Source organism: Leptosomus discolor, chromosome Z (genome assembly GCF_034619465.1).
Source record: "Leptosomus discolor isolate bLepDis1 chromosome Z, bLepDis1.hap2, whole genome shotgun sequence".
In the NCBI taxonomy this organism is placed as follows: domain Eukaryota; kingdom Metazoa; phylum Chordata; class Aves; order Leptosomiformes; family Leptosomidae; genus Leptosomus; species Leptosomus discolor.
Window position 1 is genome coordinate 32813125 of NC_141419.1, and position 15522 is coordinate 32828646.

Consider the following 15522-nt stretch of genomic DNA (forward strand, 5'->3'; position numbering starts at 1 on the left):
CTTCTGAAATCAGAGAAGTATTTACTCACTTCATCAGGTGGTATGAGACCTAAATTAATAGATCTGAATATATTGCATTACTATATTCCAGCAGGGCAGAGAAAAGAATGGAATGCAGAAATCTCCAGATCTTTACTATTATTTCTCTGTGTGATACAATCTTGGATGAAATTGCCATTTTTCTCCAGATGTTGCTTTACATTTAATTTCTTAAAGTGCCTTTTTCTTAAAGTTTGGCATATAGGTAAATATGTGTATAAATACAATAACTAATGCAGGTCTACAAAACAGGACAGAGAAAAATTAAGCACAAGGAGGAATTAGTAAATTACTTGTCTGAGGAATCTGTGGATGATTTCACTCATCATTTTTATGTAAAGTTTTACAAGCGAGCTTTTGAGCATCCAACCTTTGACAGAGTGCAATCATTAAAAAATGGATACTTAACAGTTCGGTAGTGCTGTTTTCTTTGGAAATATTCTCTCTTCATGTTTATGAAACAGCTTAAGCAATTCAATGTACAAATGCTGTCCAATTACTTTGTTTTCAGCTGATGGACCTCATGATCTTTCAATATTTTTCTACACAGGTGAATTTCAATAGAGGTCTGGCTATTAGTTTTTAACTGTAAATTACTGTAATGATATGCAAATCTCATAGTTCGAAAGATCCTTTTTAAAAAAAATCTATTTGCAGGTACCTGAATCTGCCAAATAAACATTTCTTACCTCATTTGCACAGACAGAGAAAGCTTTATGCCGTGTAACTAAAACATACAGGGTATTTTCCTGTTAAATTTTTAAAATTATTATGATTGGATTGTAATGATTTTTGCATAGACGCACTTTTTCAAAACCGTTTACAAATATTGATATACTCTTGCTCATACAATGCAGTATCTTACTTGCACATAAGTATGCCCAACAGAATATGACGTTACTCTAAGTCTCTCTTATGCAAAGAAAGATGTCATTTAAAGACAGAATTTAATATATTCTTTTATAATATTGTACAATGCATATACCATTTTGTAAAAATTTTCTAACATAATCTTCGTAGCTGTGTTTACATAAAAGAGGCTATTGTCCTACCATCTTGATTTTAGTCCTAAAGATTTGAATTCCTTACATGGGAAGAGCTCCCAATAACTTCAATATGGACTTCCCTACATACAGCATTTGGGACCACATGTGCTGTTTAATTAGTACTCAGTATCTGATGACTCTACAGCTGGTGCCTTTGCTTAAACTTATTCTCACTGATCTCTGCCTTGATGTGTCTGGGGTCTGCTTTGCTAGAACCTGGGGTGAGGCATCCACTGGAGGATGTCATGAGTGGAAAACAGATGCCAAGAGTCCAAGAGTAATCAGAGAAATGGAAGTACACGCAAGTGACAACATTGCCAGAGAGGGGCGGTATAAACTCACGGAGGAAAAAGAATAAGGATGGGTTGCGCAGAAGGATGAAGTTGAGATGAAGGTTGTACCATAGCAACAAACTTAAGAATTAACAGAATGATAGCATGAGACCTCTGACATAAGGGATGAAGCAGAAGAGGTTTCAGAGGAAGCCAACAACAATGGTGAATTATGCTAAATCTTCAGAAGAAATAAAAGCAGCAGCAGAAAGGCAGGGCACTTGACATACTGGCAATCTAGTTGAGATCTACTTGCTTCCCATCTGAAGTAAGAGAAACAAGACAAACAGGAAAGACAAAAGGAGACTCTGAGCTTACAGAAACTGAAGACAAAAGAAACAAGGAGATGCATGAGAATGCATGATGCTGATGATAATCATGTTCTGGGCACTTCAGCATTTCAACACGCCAAGGATTAAACTAGGCTAATTCTTGCAGTTAGCAAAATTATTTCCAGGAAAACTCTAATCTTGCTGGTGAGATTACATTCCACAAAGCTTTTATAGTCCTATACCCAGAGTGGAACATTTTATACAATCACCAGCCCACTGATTGCAATGTGCAACGATGATGATAGCTGCATGTATCCACATGAATTATTTTGTGGATTCCAAGATTACTTGGGTCAGTGCTGCAACATGAAAGGCCTTCCTCTATACAATCTGCTGCCAATATATTGCACTGGCTTCTGCTGTAAAATTTGGACTAAATGTGGTCTTTGTTATTTATTTTTAAATTCCTGTTATAATAAGATTCTGTTCAATATGAGTCTAAGTTAACTCAAACTGAATTGAAGTACTTTCTGAAAAAATCATTGTATTGGAAAAAGTTCTCAACTTTTAAAATAAACTGATTTTAAATGAATTGGAAATCTGAAATACTGTGATAAAGGCTACTTGAAAAAATATCCCCAAATCCAGCAACATTAAAATTTGATAATTTCAGTTTCACGAATATGTTATGCAGTTCCTGTGGGAAGGTCATAGCAGACAGACTGGCTGCATCCCTGCTGGCTGCATGAAACAAAGAGGAAGCAGAGATGCAGCTTAACAGCTGATCCTTGACAGTGACAGAGTCATTGAATTAATTTGTTCCCTTCTGCATATTTTCACACCAGAAGAGAACAGAGGGTTCCTGGTAATCCTGTCTGACATTCCTGATAGATTACAGCAACATTTGCCTTATTACCTACTGTTCTCTGCTGTGTATGAAGATTCCACACCATATCAACGTAAGCAGAAAGAATAATGTTATTAATGAAAAATGCTGCATTGTTTGTAATTTCAAATTACATTCAAGACAGCCAGCATGGCTTCACCAAGGGCAAGCATTGCCTGACCAACCTAGTGGCCTTCTACGATGGAGTGACTACATCAGTGGACAAAGGAAGAGCTACAGATGTCGTCTATCTGAACTTCTGTAAGGCCTTTGACACGGTCCCCCACAAAATCCTTCTCTCTAAATTGGAGACATATGGATTTGATGGGTGGACTATTGAGTGGATAAGGAATCAGCTGGATGGTTACATCCAGAGAGTTCTGGTCAATGGCTCAATGTCTGGATGGAGATCAGTGAAGAGTGGTGTCCCTCAGGGGTCCGTACTGGGACCAGTGCTGTTTAATATCTTCATCAATGATATAGTGGGATTAAGTGCATCCTCTGCAAGTTTGCAGACAACACCAAGTCGTGTGGTGCGGTTGACATGCCTGAGGGATGGGATGCCATCCAGAGGGACTGGGACAAGCTTCAAAAGTGGACCCATGTGAACCTTACGAGGTTCAACAAGGCCAAGTGCAAGGTCCTGCTCATGGGTCAGGGCAATCCCCAGTATCAATACCAGCTGGGAGATGAAGGATTGAAAGCAGCCCTGCTGAGAAGGACTTGGGGGTACTGGTGAATGAAAAGCTGGATATGAGCCAGCAATGTGTCCTTGCAGCCCAGAAAGCCAATCACATCTCAGGCTGCATCAAGAGAAGCATGGCCAGCATGTCGAGGGAGCTGATTCTGCCCCTCTACTCTGCTCTGCTGAGACCCTACCTGCAGTACTGCATCCAGCTCTGGAGTCCTCAGTACAGGAAAGGCATGGACCTGTTGGAGTAGGTCCAGACGAGGGCCACAAAAAAGATCAGAGGGATGGAGCACCTCTCCTATGAGGACAGGCTGAGTTGGGGTTGTTCAGCCTGGAGAAGAGAAGGCTCTGGGGAGACCTTATTGCAGTCTGTGAGGGGGCTTATAAGAAAGATGGGGACAAACTTTTTAGTAGGACCTGTTGTGATAGGACAAGGAGTAATGGTTTTAAACTAAAAGAGAGTAGATTTAGACTAGATATAAGGAAGAAATTTTTTACAATGAGGGTGGTGAAACACTGGCAGAGGCTGCACAGAGAGGGAGTAGAAGCCCCATCCCTGGAAACATTCAAGGAGAGGTTGGACAGGGCTCTGAGCAACCTGATCTAGCTAAAGATGTCCCTGCTCAGTGCAGGGGGTTGTACTAGATGACCTTTAAAGGTCCCTTCCAACCCAAAGTATTCTATGATTCTATGAAATAATACACTTACTTACGGAGTTTATCTTCACTGTTCACTCCCTAAGTATTGCAGATACAGTCTGTGGTGACACTTCTGCCTTTTAAGTGTGGTGCCCCAGGCTGCCACAGAAGGAACGCATAGCCAGTATTTGCTGTCCTCCTACAAAGATCTCAGATACAGACTGCAGTTGTCCCTAGTTATGTCAGAAATGGGTCTGGGTCAGAGTTTCTCAAAATACTCGTAAGACACACAGCTATTTTAGAGATTGCAACCTACATTTCTAGAGGAGTGTATCCCTTCATGAAAAATGTGAACTCAGACTCTCAAATCAAAGTAATGCATTGTGGCTTTCTTTGATAAGCATAAGATTTTTACTTTGCATGAAAACCATATCTGTATGAAAATTCTCCAAGGTAATTAAACAGCTTCAAAGTTGACATATCTTTTATTCAAAACAAAACTGCTAAAGATAAATCAATGAAGGCAATCCCTGAATTTTTAGTGCAATTCCACCATTGCATTTACTTGACCTTCCTTGTGTTTGACTTCCACAGTCATGAAGGCATCGAGACATAATCCTTTATCAGCATTAGTAGGAGCTTGGCTTAAAAGGAATTGTGAGGCATTCTGGAACAGACAGATAGAGAGTGTATATTTCTCCTGAGTTGTCATACTCTTAAGTTCAACCTACCAAAAGGTTGAACATGTGAGACATAAGGGAGAAGTGAAATGAGAGAATAAGGGCTCAAAACTGATAATGAAACTGAGAATAAGCATGTAGCCAAGAACTTCAACTTAAAAGCAAGCAAATAATTATTAAAAAGATTGTAAACATGATGCCTAACCAAGTATTGGAGACAGAAGAGAATTTTTGTGCAAGAGGTTGCACACATAATTCTGAAAGTCAGAAACTTTCTGATAGTCAAAGACATTAATTTGGTAATCCACTCTTCCCCTTTACATCTTTCTGATATGACCTCTGATTCTTACTTACTGTTGTCAATATGCTTAAGAGGATCTCCTTTTTTTATCTGCCTTTTTTAAAAAGAAGGCTGTGGAGTTAGCCCAAAGGACTTAGAGGAATTCATATTATAACATCAGGAGGACTAGGTTGGCTGTCCCTAATCTTTACTGTTGTTTCTTCTAGCTGTCATGGTCTTGAGAAAATTCAATCAAATGATCAGAGACTCATCCATAAGAAAAAAAAAATGGCCACTTCAAAAGTCTTACTAGATAAGTTGTAGGGGCTATCCGATCTAAATTGGAATCAAAGCTTGACTTGGTTTCATCAATGATGTTGGACTAGGCACAAAGAACTCTCAGTGCTAAAAAAATTGTGAAAGATCTAGTGGAGATTAACATTATAGGTGTAAAACAACAGTCCTAGTCTCTAGCAGATTTAATAAAAGAAAACACCTTTGTACATACACTATTTGAAGTAAAACACAAAAATCCTACCAACTGAAGGATATCAGGCATTGTGAATTTTAAAAAGAAAGAATTCTTTTTAAAGAAATTTCTTTCAGTGCATCTCATCTTAATTTTGACTCCTACCTTTTATGAACTCCATAAGCCTCTTAACTTTCTCACAGATTACTTATATCCCATCTGTGGTAGACTGGGACTGCTATGAGACTTTGTATGTATTGTCACTGCAGAATGCAGAGGAGAGAAAACAAATATTGTTTTAAAAAGCAAAAGGCTTTTTCTCCTACTACCTCCATATAATCCAAGCTATGCAAGTTGTCATTATATGTTGTAGCCTACAGTTTCATTTGTGGACCTTCAAGTTGCTAGTTCTTGCAAAACACAGGCTTTGCCACTGAGCTGGTGCAGTGGAAAATACAAAGCAATTTCTTATGGGTCTAATTAACACAGTAAACTACAACAGTTGCACGCATTTTAGAATTACATCTTTTTGGATTATGCTACTACTAGTGCTGCTTTATTAACACTCCTAAGCAAATAAAGAAAATCATATAAATGAAGACTTTCAGGTACTTGACCAGTAGGCAGTATATTGGAAGTAACTAAATTATGTTACACTTTGTGTATCTGAGCTCTAAAAACACATGTGGTCACCTTTCATCTTCTCCTTAAATTGCAAGCCGCCTACTCCTGTTCTCTCTCATCACGTGTCCTTACTCTGTTTTTTATTGTAGGTGGTTTTGTCCTAATAATAATCTTACTGAAGTTATCTGCTTTTATTATAATTAGTTTAATGCAATTTTATCAAATTGGAATGTGAATAGAAATAAAACTAAAAATTTATACAATCATGTCAGTAGAGCTCTGAGCAGCTCAGGATAGTCGCAACACCCAAAACCAAGATCTGCCTAACACTTTGCTCTTTAAATGAATTTTAAGCATTTAAAATGAAGACTGAAAACTCACTGTTCTGACAGTCCATACTGTCTAGCAAATCTTCTTGTAGTGACATAAGGAAATGTCAGAGGATCCACAGGGTTTTAACTGATAAGGGTTAAAGAGCAAATACTTTTAAGGGGGTGATCAATGGCATGTTATTAACACACATACACAACAAAGAAGAAAGTAATTTAAAGGATTATTGTATGTCACACCCTGCTTTTGACACTTCTAGGTGATTTTTTTTTTTTTAAATTTAAGAAAAGCATGAAGTTGCTTGTTCCTGAGGGCTTTGTTCCCTTTTCTGTCTTCTTTCACTCATGTTACCTTTGTGCCATCTGCCACCAAACTCTTGAAGACAGGTACCACACCTTCTCTAGAATGTAATAATACCAAACGACAACCGATATATAACAGATTTGACCCTGCCTGTATCAAACACAGTTCCTGCTGACTTTGAAGAGGGTATTTATCTTTGAAGAATTTTTGAATATTCACAAAAATGGGAATTACAAGATATGGAAGTGAAAACCTCATCCTACTGATAATATTAGGAGCTTTACCACTGATTCTGATGTAGTCAGGATTTTACCAAGTGTCTGTGGGGCCAGGCACTGCGGGGTACTGGACACATACAACTCTAACTGCAATAAATTTCAGCTGATCTGGTTTTCAGCATGTCCAAGGAGAATAATGCAAGGGCAGCATACATTCCTCTCACTATCCAGTCATAAAATCCAACCAACCTGTGGAGGACGAAGTAATCTGCCATGTGCAAACTGTACTAGAGGAATTCTTCCACTTTCAGCTTCAACAGGAAGTCCCTCATAGCTCCTACTATTATCACAGAATCATAGAATCATAGAATGGTTTGGGTTGGAAGTGACCTCAAAGATCATCTAGTTTCAACCCCCCTGCCATGGCAGGGGCATCTCCCACTAGACGAGGTTGCTCGAGGCTCCATACAACCTGGCCTTGAACACTGCCAGGAATGGAGCATCCACAGCTTCCTTAGGCAACCTGTTCCAGTGTCTCACCACCCTCAGGGTGAAGAACTTCTTCCTTGTATCTAGTCTAAACCTGCTCTCTCCCAGCTTCCAACCATTACCCCATATCCTATCACTGCAGGCCCTTGTAAAAAGTCCCTCCCCAGCCTTCTTGTAGGCCCCCTTCAGGTACTGGAAGGCCGCTACAAGGCCTCCCCGGAGCCTTCTCTTCTCTAGGCTGAACAACCCAACTCTCTCAGCCTGTCCTCGTAGGAAAGGTGTTCCAAACCCTCTGAGCATCTTGATAGCCCTCTTCCAGACTCGCTCCAACAGCTCCATGTCCTTCTTGTGTTGGAGGCTCCAGAGTGGGATGCAGCACTCCAGGTGGGGTCTCAACAGAGCAGAGTAGAGAGGCAGAATCACCTCCCTTGACCTGCTGGCCCCACTGCTTTTGGTGCAGCCCAGGACACAGTTGGCTTTCTGGGCTGTGAGCACACATTGCTGGCTCATATTCAGTTTTTCATCCACCAGCACCCCAAAAGTCCTTCTCCCCAGGGCTGCTCTCAATTCATTCCTCGCCCAGCCTGTATCTGTGCTTGGGATTGCCCCGACCCGGGTGCAGGACCTTGCACTTGCCCTTGTTGAACATCATGAGTTTTGCACAGGCCCACCTCTCCAGCCTGTCCAGGTCCCTCTGGATGGCCTGCCTTCCCTCCAGTGTGTCGACCTCACCACACAACTTGGAGTTGTTCACAAACTTGCTGAGGGTGCACTCGATGCCACTGTCCATGTCCCTGACAAAGATGTTAAACAGCAGTGGTTCCAGTACCGATCCCTGAGGAACACTGCCTGTCACTGGTATCCACTCAGACATCAAGCCATCGATCACAATTCTTTGAGTGCGACCTTCCGGCCAATTTCTTATCCACCTAGTGGTCCATCTGTCAAATCCATGTCTTTCCAATTTGCAGACCAGGATGCTGTGCAGGACAGTTGAAGGCTTTGCACAAGTCCAGACAGATGACATCAGTTGCTCTTCCCTTGTCAATTGATGCTGTAACTCCATTATAAAAGACCAGCAGATTCGTCAGGCAGGATTTTCCCTTGGTGAAGCCATGTTGGTTGCCACCAATCACCTCCACATTATCCATGTGCCACAGCAGAGCCTTCAGGAGGATCTGCTCCATGATCTTGCCAGTCACAGAGGTAAGACTGAGAGCCTGTAGTTGCCCAGGTCTTCCTTTTTTCCCTTTTTGAAGATGGGGATGATGTTTCCACTTTTCCAGTCAGTGGGCACTTCATAAGACTGTCATGACTTCTTAAATATAATAGAAAGTGGCCTAGCAACTTGGTCTGCTAGTTCTCTCAGGACCTGTGGATAGATCTCATCAGGTCCCATGGACTTGTACACCTTCAGGTTCTTTAGATAGTCACGAACCTGAACTTCACTTACAGTGAGGAGATCTTCCTTCTCCCAGTCCCCACCTTTGGCTTCTGCAACTTGGACAGTGCAGCTAGAGCCCTTGCTGGTGAAGACTGAGGCAAAGAAGTCATTGAGAACCTCAGTCTTCTCCATATCCCTCATCACCAGTTCTCCTCTTTCCTTCTGGAGAGGGCCCACAGCTTCCCTAGTCTTCCTTTTATCACTGACATACCTATAAAAGTTTTTCATGTTACCCTTGATGTCCCTGGCCATATTTAATTCTATCTGGGCTTTAGCTTTCCTTACCCAATCCCTGGCTGCTTGGACAACTTCTTTGTATTCTTCCCAGTCTACCTGTCCTTTCTTCTACTTTCTGTAACTTCTCTTTTTGTCTTTAAGTGTGTCTAAGTGTTCCTTGTTCATCCATGCAGGCCTTCTGGCATTCTTGCCTGCCTTCCTGTTTTTTGTAACACATTGCTCCTGGACTTGGAGGAGGTGGTCCTTATATATGGATCATCTTTCTTGGGCCCTCTCCCCTTCAGGGCTTCATCCCAGGGTACTCCACTAAGCAGATCCCTGAAGAGGTCAAAGTCTGCTCTCCTGAAGTCCAGTGTAGTGAGCTTGCTGTGCACTCTCCTTGTTGCCTTGAGGGTCTTGAATTCTAAAATTTCATGGTCACTGCAGCCAAGGCTTCCCTTGAGCTTCATGTTAGCCACCAGCCCCTCCTTGTTGGTGAGAACAAGGTCCAGCATGGTACCCCTTCTTGTCAGTTCCTCTACCACTTAGAGAAAGAAATTGTCATCAATGCATTCCAGGAACCTCCTGGATTGCTGGTGCCCTCCTATGCCTTCCTTCCAACAGATACCCAGGTGACTGAAGTCCCCCATGAGGACCAAGGCTTGTCAATGTGAAGTTGCTCCTATCTGTCTAGAGAGGGCCTCATCTGCTCGGTCATCCTGGTCAGGTGGCCTGTAGCAGACCCCCACTATGATATCACCTTCCCCTGCCTTTCCTCTAACCCTGACCCATAAGCTCTCAATCAACTCCTCATCCACCCACAGATCAACTCCATGGACTCCAGCTGGTCCTTGACACAAAGGGCAGCACCCTCTCCTCTTCTCCCTTGCCTGTCTTTCCTAAAGAGCCTGTACCCATCTATTCCTACATGCCAGTCATAGGAGCTATCCCACTGCATCTCAGTGATGCCTATAACATCATAGCCTTGTAGTCGTATTATTCCCTGATCTGTACAGTTTTATAAATTATTCATAGTTTTTTGTTGTTAGTATTTTTAACATGGAAATTCAGAGTTAGGAAGAAACTTAAAGTGAGGCTAAAGCCATTAAGCATGGAAATGCATAGTCAGGACAGCTCTACCCTGCTCTGGGATCACACTTGTATTTAAATATTCATGTCTTCTTTGCATGCTCTCTAGGGAATCTCAAGAAGAATATGCTGTCTGAAGAGCAGGAAAGTATCATGGAGGTGAGAGACAAGAATTCTGCCTGCAGTGAGCACCTTGAGAAGATTCTAGTTAAAAGAATGAAACATGACATGCAGAAATAAATTGTTACAACAACTAACATTTACCACAAAACAAACACAAGGATTAAACTTCTGATTTTAAAAAATAAATTTAAAAAAGGCATCAGAAAACTTCAAGAAATTAAAATTTGTTACCTACAAAGAGCACACTGATTTTAAAGGGAGACCTGTTCTTCAGTTGTCAAGTAGCTAGAAATTGTATTAGTGAAACTAGCAATGAGTGCTGCTTTCTCTCTGTATTTTGGGACCATCTGAACTTAAGCAGACCTGACATATACTGCTGTAGATTTTAAGAGCATCACAACAAAGAGCTACATTTTGCCATTGAACTGCACATTCTGAAAGAGATTTGTAAGGGTTTCTTTACACCTCAAGTTATGTATAACAAAAACATACCCAATTTTTGATACATGTCACTAACTATAGACACATTATGTGGATTGGATAAAAGCTGCAAGCCCGCTTACCCTGCAGTCATGGAAGTGCAGCTACTGTCTTTAGAAAAAGCAAGACCAACATCCCCAAAGTACAACAAGAATGAAGTGGTGCCTGCATGTATGCTAAATAAACCCACTCAGTAAAATAATTCAGACTTCAAAAGCCTATTTTGGTTGTAGATATACTGTTGTGATTGACAACTAGATGTATCAGCTGAACCAAAACTTCAAAATAAAATTCTCTTCATTAGCCCAAGATATCACTTTCTCTATGCCAAAAGCACACATCTTTGTAGACAGCTCAGGTTTCACAGCTGTTACAGTGACATTTATATCTTACGTGTGCTACATGGAAGTTTGTAAATTCAACTGCTATTCATTTTTGGCTTTGAAATCTTAAGTAATACTGGGGGAAACAGCTATTTAATTTCTCTCTCTCTCAACTTTCTGACAGATACTAACAGGACTATCTAAAATACCATCTCTGCCTAGTTAAATAGATCTGCCCTTAGCTGCACATAACCCACCATTTCTACTCTGTTATGCTGTTGCTCATTCTAGCTTCTGAATTCAGTTTGATGTTGGAGATATCTGTAAAAATACTCATCTTATCTACATTAACCACGCAACCTCAGGTACCTTAATTAAGAACACAATTTCTGTGGTCTCTACAATAGTTGAAAGGTAAAGAAAGGGGAAAGGAGGCCTCACTGGAGAGTGATGTGCCTCATTGCTTCATCAATCTCATTTAGCTGTTTAAAATCTTCCCTGGGAAAAAAGCTTTCTCATTGCTAATGACTGCAGAGAACCATGCCACTGAAAGCTGAGCTCACCCATTGAGCTGAGCTGAATGTGCCCTTGCAGCAAAGGTGGCCAACAGCATCCTTGGCTCCATTAGACAAAGCATTAGACAAAGTATTGCCAGCAGGTTGACAGAGGTGATAGTTGCCCTCCATCCAATGCTGGTGAGACATATCTGGGTGCTGAGTCCAGTCCTGGACTCACCAGTACAGGAGAGTCATGGACATACTGGAGCAAGTTCAGCACACAAAGATCATGAAGGGACTGGAGCATCTCTCATATAAAGAGAGGCTAAGAGAGATGGGACTGTTCAGCTTGGAGAAGGCCTGAGGAGATCTTATCCACCTGTATAAATACCTAATGGGAAGGAAAGAAGAAGAGGGAACGATACTGTTCTCAGAACTGCCCATTGACAGAGGGAGCATCAATGGGCACATATTAAAACCCAGAAAATTCCATCTGGACACAAGAAAACACCTGTTACTCTCATGATGGTCAAACACTAGGATGGGTTTCCCAGAAAGATTGTGGAGCCTCCATTTGTGAGGATATTCAAAACACGACTTGACACGGTCCTGGGCAACCTGCTCTAGCTGATCCTGCTCGAGCAGGGGGTTGGACTAGCTGAATTGTGCAATTTAAGAGGTCTCTTCCAACATACATAAAAAACCCAAACCAAACAATTCTGTGAAATCTAGCTGCATAAAGAGGGTATGAGTATCTACCTTGGTAAGACATGACACTCTGTTTTGAAGGTAAGCCTAATTGCCCTTTTTATTGGTTTCCTACCTTCACATCAGACTGAGATATCATGGGATGGAGATAAAAGGAAGACACTAAGAGCTATTAATTTGTATGTGAGCCTGGCAGGGAGCCCCCATCTTCTCTGGCAGAAGTCTCTTGCAAACGATTCAGCCTTCAGCAGAGCAGAAAGCCAAAACACTCTGAGCACCCTCCTCAGAGGGATTTTTCCCTGGTGCACCAGAAGAAGAAGCAAGAACTGTGCAAGAAGGAGGATGCTGAGCTCCTTTGCAAGCCCATGGATATGCCTAAAGGCCAGTCAAGAATGATGAAGGATCTAGAGCACAGACAGTTAATAACATACATTATTACTTTTATGGATTTTATCTAGATTTGTATATTTCCTTATATTAGATAAAATGCTGTTGTGCTTATAAGTCACTGAAGAATTAGTTCTTCATCTCTGGCATGGCGCTAGGAAGTGCACTGAAGTCCTGCAGCATTCATACACTGGAACTGAGGAAAGTGGAAGGGCTCAAGTTACATCAGCAATGCAGGAGCTGAGCATTACCCACGAGTGGGTGTAAGCTGAGCTGGCTGGCCTTACTTCTCTGAGGATATAACAAATAAACAGCTTCAGCCAAAAAAGGGAGTGAGCATAGACATGACGGTGCAGCTGACCTAGGCCAAGGGAAGAACAAGCACACAAGGGTTTTGCAAAATGAGACCAGAGCTGGAAGCCTGCTGAGTGACCATGGAGGTGAAGGTTAACGCAGCCTTTACCAACTGTCTTTGGGGTAAGCTGACACTTTTAATAACATGTCAGAAAAGAACACAGAAAAGTAGCAGCAGCAAATTAAGCAAAATAGCTCAAGATGAATGGAAAAGTTGGGAAATATTTAACATCAGTATCTAGGAAGACAAGAAGATCTAGTGAGTAATTACAAATAATTCACTACTACGTAAAAAACTTTGAGGATCACATAATTCTTTATTTTTCTGAGAAGCATGAATGCAGGTTTCTGGGTTTTATTTGTTAGAGCAGACATTGACAGTACTGTATTTTTCTGCATTCAGTGAAGGAACTTACAGAATTGTCAGCTCACCTTTAAGTAACAGCAGGTTACTTCTCTCACCAATAACATGCATCATAGTTATGTTTTAAAAAAAGTAAAGCATATAAGATAAATAACAGCTTTTCTGCAGAAGTACATCCTGTAGTTTTCCACTTTGGAAATAGGACTAGAGACAGGAATAGGAGAGAATTGCCAAAGATACCTACTTCTGACTGGTGACTGAGCCATGACAGAGATTTATATCACCCTCATTTTCATGCAGAGGATGCTATCTCCATATGAGTTATACCCTTGTCACAGGGGAGCAAGGGAGTCAGCATGTAGCTAAATCCTCCCTTGAGGAAGATGTTTTGTTGGCCTGTGGCACCTTATCAGCAGAAAAGGGGAAGCATGATAAGGAAAAGATCTCATTCTTCCTGTATCCTGCTAAAACTGTGCAAGAAAAGCAAGGTAGCTTCAGGTTGCACTGGTGCTCTGAATCCTCACTTCACCACCAATATCTTCCCTTTTCAACAGAGTACCCATAGGAGCCTCCAGAGAGGAAAACCTCCCTCCACAATCCTGAAGGAATCACTCTTTAAAGTAACGTACAGCTTGTCTGGAGAAGGCAGGTTTACTATACATGGCAGACATTTCCATCCAGAACACTTTCCATGCTTTCCCTTCCCCTGCTCTTACTCTAAACAACAGCTGTCTTCTATTAAAAAATGCAAAGAGATCTCTGTAAATCCTACACTTTCATAACCCAGGAATGGACATTTCAAAACTAGGACAAAGCTATCTGAGGTACAGGACTCAGAAGAAAAAAAAGCTACAAATGATCCATGATTGCCATGATTAATGTTTGAGTTGCTTGGATTTTGGATTGGGGCCTGACCAACACAGCAGGTCTGATGATGCCATCCTTATTCATATGGGTAATGCTGTTATGAACAGTCCAGCTCACGACTTGGTGAATAAAGGATTGCCAGACCAGCACTTAAGCAGAAGCAAATATGGCACAGGATTTCCTGGGGATTAATGACTGGCTGGGAGTTGATGATAGCCCGATGCACAGGCAGTCATTAATCTTAATCCTCAGGAAATGACCTTTACCAAGGTCGTTATTTCTGTAATAAGATCAAAGCAAACAAAAACCTAATGTTATACAGATATTTATATTTTTAATGAACAATGAGGCTTCAACTGTAATGTAAAGTTCACATGTCATTAATGAATACCCTACACATTTGCCTGTTAGAGGGCTGAATTCTCATCTTAGAAGCTTTATGCTGAGACCAAGATTTTGAAGAGAAGCCTTCCTTGCCTTAGACGGTTAAATCCACAGCATTGCCACACACCTGCCTGAATGCAAAGTGCCAAATGTCCAGCAGCTCCCACTGATCTCCTATGTTACTCATCTGTCAGAGGTGGGCTGAATACTTTGCATGCCCACTGACTGCAGAGAATTTACAAGCTGGCTTTCACAAGACAGGCACAAGTCATGGCAAAACCACATTTCTGTGGAAAGGGAAAAGGAAGGACAGGCTCACAAGTCTGTAATCGTGTATCAGGATCGCTCTATTTATCTACATTTTGTGGAAAGTAAAAACTTCTTAAGGTCATTTCTCTCTTATTTCACATTTCCTACTTACAATCAAATGCATTTTTAAGAGGCTTTCAATTGAAGTAGAGGTTGGTTCTGGCTTCAAAATGAATTATTCAGGAGTAAATATGATGAGCTGGTTTTCTATGAATAAATTGCATGTTAATGTAACAATAACACTGTGTAGGTCAAGCTGACCTTTAACAGTCACACAGCCTGTTTATAAATTCTATACTGTTTATGCTCTCAAGAGGACTTAGATGGGACTTCTTTTCTGTCAGCCTTGCAAAGTCCACAGAAGTCCAAATGCGTGCCTTTTCATGTTCTCATTGTCCTTGCAATTATTCAAGATACTGTAACAGTGAACTTTATTATTGATGTGAAGAAAAGAAAAGCTGTATTGTCCAGCAGCAGTGCACAACTAGAAATTCTACTTCTAACAGCAACTTTTGACCTGGAAGCTGTGAAAAGTCAAGCACAGAGCTCCCAGACTTCATAAGTGCTCTTCCAGAGACTGAAAACCCAGTTCACTTGGCTGTGCCAGCTGCAGGGCTGCTGGCATCTGCTTGGGAAGCGCTTTGGCTGATGGACCCAGCAGTTGAGAAGGAAAGCAAGCA

At 41.3% G+C, this 15522-nt stretch overlaps 1 protein-coding gene across 2 annotated transcripts in view; it reads right to left on the reverse strand.

Annotated features, from left to right (window-relative positions):
• SLC24A2 (solute carrier family 24 member 2) overlaps positions 1–15522 on the reverse strand; it is a 116946-nt gene that overhangs the window by 35696 nt on the left and 65728 nt on the right. The window lies entirely within an intron of this gene.